This window comes from Macadamia integrifolia, unplaced genomic scaffold (genome assembly GCF_013358625.1).
Source record: "Macadamia integrifolia cultivar HAES 741 unplaced genomic scaffold, SCU_Mint_v3 scaffold553, whole genome shotgun sequence".
Classification (NCBI taxonomy): Eukaryota; Viridiplantae; Streptophyta; class Magnoliopsida; order Proteales; family Proteaceae; genus Macadamia; species Macadamia integrifolia.
The window spans coordinates 286,431-292,740 of NW_024870482.1; the positions used below are offsets into that span (position 1 = coordinate 286,431).

At 38.6% G+C, this 6,310-nt stretch overlaps 1 non-coding gene across 1 annotated transcript; it reads right to left on the reverse strand.

Annotated features, from left to right (window-relative positions):
* Window positions 1-4,957: 4,957 nt before the first annotated feature.
* Window positions 4,958-5,064, reverse strand: LOC122069210. The gene has a single exon (XR_006137400.1). It is a non-coding gene; the product is annotated as a small nucleolar RNA R71 (small nucleolar RNA).
* Between the last annotated feature and the right edge of the window lie 1,246 nt (window positions 5,065-6,310).

Sequence of the window (6,310 nt, forward strand, 5' to 3'; positions counted from 1 at the left end):
GGGGACGTAGCATATGGAATGTAATCCTAACCACAATATACTACATGTCTTGCATAATGATACAGTTAGTAATGACACACGATACCGGAATCAACCATCGGCTACATTGCATCCATGTCCAAGCCTAATACAAGCAATTACATATGGCATATGTAATATTGGAATTACGATTGGCCACAAAGTGCCCCCATATCCAAGTATAATCATGGAGTACACGATACCAGAATCACCATCGGCCACAAAGTGTATCCACAACTATATCTAAATCTAATGTACACCCAATGCATGATGCAAACATCCACATGCGATCACAGTATCAGAACTACCTTGTCCACACCGGATCCCATCACACATTTCACAACATACATCCAATTCCAATTTCATATATTTAACAGGATTTAATATATATCATAGCATGTTATGAAATTCACATAAATCATTTGAGCAAATAGAACATTTACGCAGGATTACTACATCATGTATACAGTTCTACAATATAAAATACTCGGAAAATTAAAGTCAACCACCACTCCCCTTAGTTGTAGCTTGGACAGGTGAAATTCTAAGTTGTCAACTCAGTATCTACTCATGTTAGGTCTCACTGTTCTGTGCTTTTCTCTGTCCTAGGTATAAGGGTAAATGAGTGTTAATGAGTGTTGGAAACACTGAAGGGGACCACAAGGTCTCCCTCAAAAGGTACAAGTACTGTCAATTTTGACAGTAAAGTATAAGTCATTGGAAATATGCCACCGAAAATAGGTTTGTTGTTTCCGATGGCCTTGGTAGAGGCTCACTAAGATCTCTGGATTCACCAGAAATATGTCATAAAAAACACACAATATGTAATGTGCCACCATTTTGGGGGTTCATCAGCTCTGGCCCGATCGTCGGGATTTATTACGGGAGGTTGTAGGGGATCTTCCCACCTCTGATTTAAGCCAAAAAATCAAATTTCCATCGAGCCGTTTGGGAGATATGACAATCAAACGGTTCAAACCCTAACATTTTATTTAGTCAAAAATGTTGCCATAGCTCAATCGGCTTGGTTTGAGCTTGGTAAACATATGGGAAAGTGTGATGCACATTCACACGACCTCTTGGAAGTGTAGGGGTCAAGGCTCACCCCTCTAACGTGGTGATTCCCTACCTTACTCAAAGGCAAATGCTCAAAAATGAAGGAAAGGGGTTATGGAGAAGGGAGTACCTACCTTCGGCAACAACCTTCTTCTCCTTTTTCCTTTATCCTCTCTTTTCTCCCTCTCCTACGTTTTGGACAAGTGAGAAGTGAGAAATAAACTCACTTATCCTATTTATAGTGCAAGGCCTTAGGGCCTGTTTGGTTGGGCACTTGTCCGTAACTTAAGTGGGTTAAGTCATTGTTTGGGACACGTGGGCCCACCTCCTTAGACTCATAGGGTGTACAAGTCATGTGAAGGGAGTAAGGTAGTGTGGGAGGTTAGTTGGAGCTGGCCACGATGCGGGTAGTGGGGTCCATGGACATTGAAGCCAATTTAGCACCATAAGGGCCACTGGATTGAGGTCACCGGATCCTGCCTAGGTGTTTTCGGTGCCCAAGGCAATGTTGTGCCTTGATTGCTTACTGTCCTCCTTTGGCCATTCATAGGGGGTTGCCTTAGGATGTATAAATAGACTTCCAACAATTTCCAATACATGATGGGACTCATAAGAGGAGGTGCTAATTCACTTATCGCTTACGTCAGAAGGTTTAAACCCCTTCCAGTTCGATAGGCATGAAATGCACGGGCAAGTAGGGTCATTCCTCCCCTTTTTGCCATGGATTGCCGCAAGTCAAAACCCGTTGGCGCTCTCTACCTTCGATCCGAGACCTATTATAAAAGTTCAAATTTTACCGGGTAGGGCATGAGTGTAATATTCCCCCCACCTTACAAGAATTTTATCCTCGAAATCGAACATACCTAGTAAGTGAAATAACCCAGGGTACTGCTTCTTCATTTCATCTTCTCGCTCCTAGGATGCTTTCTGTTCTGGGTGGTTCATCCACTTCACCTTGACGAATGAAACAATATGATTATGGAGGATGTGGTCCTTTCGGTCAAAAATCTTCTTAGGATACTCTATATAAGCAAAATCTTCATCCAACTCATGTGGTATGTAAGTCAGGACATGAGTTGGGTTGGCATTGTACTTCTTCAACATCGATACATGGAAGATATTATGTGTAGCCTTAGAATCGGGTGGTAGAGCTATCCTGTATGCTACTAGTCCTATCCTCTCCAACTCATCGTATGCTCCCATAAACCTAGGACTCAGCTTTCCTTTCTTGTCGAACCACATCACCCATTTCACTGGGGAGATCCACAAGAATACTTTGTCTCCCACATCAAACTCCAAATGCTTCCTTTTAACACCTTGATGAGCACATTTATGTGTGAAATCTAGGGTAATAAAGCATACATTTTATATATTTAGAATGGAGCTACCTTGGGTTTTACTCTCTTTTTGTAGGTTTTGTATTTTAAAGGCTTTAAGCATTATCAGGCGTCATATCTCTCCAACAACAACTACCTAGTGTAGTTGGTGAGCTATGGTGTGCAAAATTCCCTTGCTCACCTAGTGGTTTCAAGTTCGAATCTCATGGTTGTCCTTTTTTGGAGAATTTTGTTGAAGATTTTCTATTTTTCACTCACTTAAAGCACTAAGGACATAGAGAAAATTTTCACATCAAATTAGAAGCAAGGAAAATCGTGGAAGGGGTTCCTGCGCAAGAAGAGAAGAAAAAAAAAGGAAAGAAAAAAAAGGAGAAATAAATCTTGTCCAAATCTTCTCTCTCCTCCACATCATCACTAAAAGATTGTCCAAATCACACAAATCAAGAAGGAAAATCATCCCTTGGAGGGAGAAAAAGAAGAGAAATAAATTTAAAAAAAAAAGGAAAGAAAATAAGCAAAAAAAGTTATAGAAAATTTTTCCAAGTTTATTTCTTTTCTCTCTCCTCCACCTTAACACTTTTGGTCTCAAAAGATCTCACTACCAATTGTAGGTTTCTCCCTTTTAGGAAAGAGAAATTTGTTACCCTACCTCCCTATTCCCTATAAATACAACTCATGTAAGAGGAAAGGAGACACTTCATTCTTCTTCTAGGTTTTTTTTTTAGTTGCTCTATCTCTTTCTCTAGTTTTTTCTTTCTCTAGCTCTAGTTCTAGGTTTATGCTTTAAACACTTTTGTAAGTTCTTTTTATTCAATTAATGCAAGAGCTTTTGTTTTTGATTAAGTTTTTTTATTTTTATTGTTTAAGCAATTGAAGTTATAATTTTCAAGTTCTAGTTCTAGGCTTAGTTCTAGGTGACAAGAACAAGCTATGAAGCATGTCTTTCAAGTTCAATTTATTTTTTTCTTCAGATTTGTTTTCTCTAGTACTAGAAATTTCAGATTTGGTTTATTCCAGATCAGGTTTTTAGTACTGGTAGTATCTCAAATCGATCAAGTTTTCAGTTCAAAGGTTGAAGTTCAAGTAAGTAGACTCCCTCAATAGTCTTCTCTCCCCCCTCTCATTCCCTCTTCGGACTATCCTTTCTTTCTTAATTTAGGACTTTAATTTCAGTCGTTACATTATTGCTATCCCTTTCCCCCAAGGTTTATGGCTAGTGTATGTGTTGGCTTTGCCCCTCCTAGCCATAGAACCATCAATTTATTGTTTTTATTTTAATTGTCTCACTTTCTCTAAAGCCAAGTAGAGTAACCCTTGTAAGAGTGACTCTTTGGTCAAGTAGGGAAGCTCATATTATGATGCATCCCTCGAGCTAAGTAGAGAAACCTACTTGTGAGTCTCTATCTAGCTTTCTCCCCTTTCTTTTATTTTATTTTTATTTCAAAATTTTTTTTATTTATTATTTTTTTTTAAATTACGTGGGTTGTTTATTTTCAATTATTTATTTATTTAATTTTAATTGCATCTTTAAATTCTTAGATGACGAATGGTTAGGACGTTATTTTAGATACATATGTTTAGGATGGTAATTAGAATTAGATCACAACCATTAATCAGTTCACTTTCGCATTATTAAAAGAAGTAAAAAAATAAAGTGGCTGTTCTCCCTGTGTTCGACCCACAGCTACACTAATCCGTACGCTTGCAGTTACATTTAAAATCTCAAACAAGTTTTTGGCACCGTTGCCGGGGAGACAGTTCCATGTTATTTTTTGCTTTCTTTTGGTAAATCGGAGTGCTTTGTTTGCTTTGTTTTGTTTTTTCTTTTCTTTTATTGAATTCCCGAGAATAACAACTTGCATTAATAGTTGTATCAGTGGAGGTCGCCATGCCTCACAGTATGATAAAGACAAGTTTCGCCCTGTAGCAATACCTCAAGAATTGACTTGAGCAACCCCAGATCCCTGTCGGTAAGCTCCCAAAGCCAAAGAAATAAAAAAAGTTTTTCTATCCATTATTTTATGCTTGTCTTACTCTAGTTGTGGGTAGTTTTCTGTTGCATGAGTGTTAGGTGGGTACGTAATACTAAGAATTAGTTAGAAAGAAGAGATCCAATAAGTAGTGACCCTATACATTTGCTCTCTTTAAAACCCTTCAATATGGAAGACCAACAGCAAAACCCTTCACCTAAATCATTGAAAGATAGGTTCTACCCTGCTAGAACAGCCCAACCTTCCTGCATAGTTCTACCACAAGCCTAGGGTAATAATTTTGAACTCAAATCTCAATACATCACTATGTTGCCCCACTTTCATGGGTTGACCTCTGAGGATGCATACCTATTTCTAAGGGAATTTGAAGAGATATGTGTTCTAATTAAGATCCAACAGTTTTCTGATAATGCTGTTAAGCTTAGGTTTATCACTTTTGCATCGAAAGACCAAGCTAAGAAGTGGTTGTATGGGTTACCCACAAATTCCATAACCTCATGGGAACAGTTCACAGTTATCTTCCTTAAGAAGTTTTTCTCAACTCACAAGACCAATAAGCTTAGAAGTGATATCCTTCAGTTTAGGCAAAAGCCTAGTGAGTCATTTTCCAAACTTATAAAGAGATTCAAGGATCTACTCCAAGAATGCCCTCACCATGGCCTAGACCTATGGCATTTATGTCAAATAATTTATGAGGGTATTGATTACCCAACTAAACGAATGATAGAGTCTATGTGCCCTGAGGGATTCACATCTTTTACAGATGAAGGAAATGTATGGGAATTCTTACTTGACTTAGCTGACAAAACCCGTGAGTGAGAATCAACCTAAGAGAGTGAAAGAACCATAGGAGGAAAATGATATTTTGTGGATGGGATAGTAGACAAGGAAGCCCATTTGGATAGCTTAATCAAGAGAATTGAGGCTATAGTTCCAAGAGAGCCATCATCAGTCAATTTGGTTAAGATTTATGCTTGGTGCCAGTCCCCTGGACATCTCATAGAAGAATGCCCCAACACCTCTCGGGGCACTTCTAATAATAGTGTTAATGCCTTATACCAGAATAATCCATATAGTAATACCTACAATCCAGGATAGAGAAATCACCCAAATTTCTCTTGAAATCAGAGCAACCAAGCAGGGCCTTCCAATTTTCATAATTAAGGTCAACCTAGACTCCAAAGGCCTCCCTTTGCACAATAATTTTTTTCCCAAAATACTTTTCCTAGGTTAAATGTAGGACCTCAGGCTAGTTTTCCTAGGGCCCCTCTCCTATCATCTTATCAGCAACCCCCTGAGTTTACCAACACTGGAGAGGCAAGTAGAATAAGTGACTTGAAAAAAAAATATGGCCCTCCTCATGACAAGCCATCAAAATCTTACGAGAGAACTCACTCAAGTTGTCTCAATTATGCGTGAGAGGGAGAAAGGAACTTTACTCAATCAACCAGAGCCTAACCCTAGGCATCATCAGCCTGTTAGTTCACAAACATCAACTAATGCACCACTGAATATAGTATAAGGTCAGACCCAACAAGGGATCTCTAACCAATATAATGTTGTTTATGCCCTTAGGAGTGGTAGAGAGTACCAATAGAGCATTCCTAAATCTTCCTCATCTATTACTCCTGTTAACTCTCCTTCAGTTGAGGACACAAGTGTGCCTCTTTTTTCAGGTTCGTCTGATGAACCTAAAGATTTTTTGGAAACTAAAGATGATTTGGTTGAAGAAATAAAAAATGATTCTTTTGAACAGGGGCAAATCCCTAACAGTCCTTATGTTCATCCTGTCCCATTTCCTAATCGCTTGGTAAACAAAAGGAAGACTGCTTCCATAGATAAAATTTTAGAAGTCTTCAAAAAGGTAGAAGTGAACATCCCTCTTTTGGATGCCACATCCCAGATCCC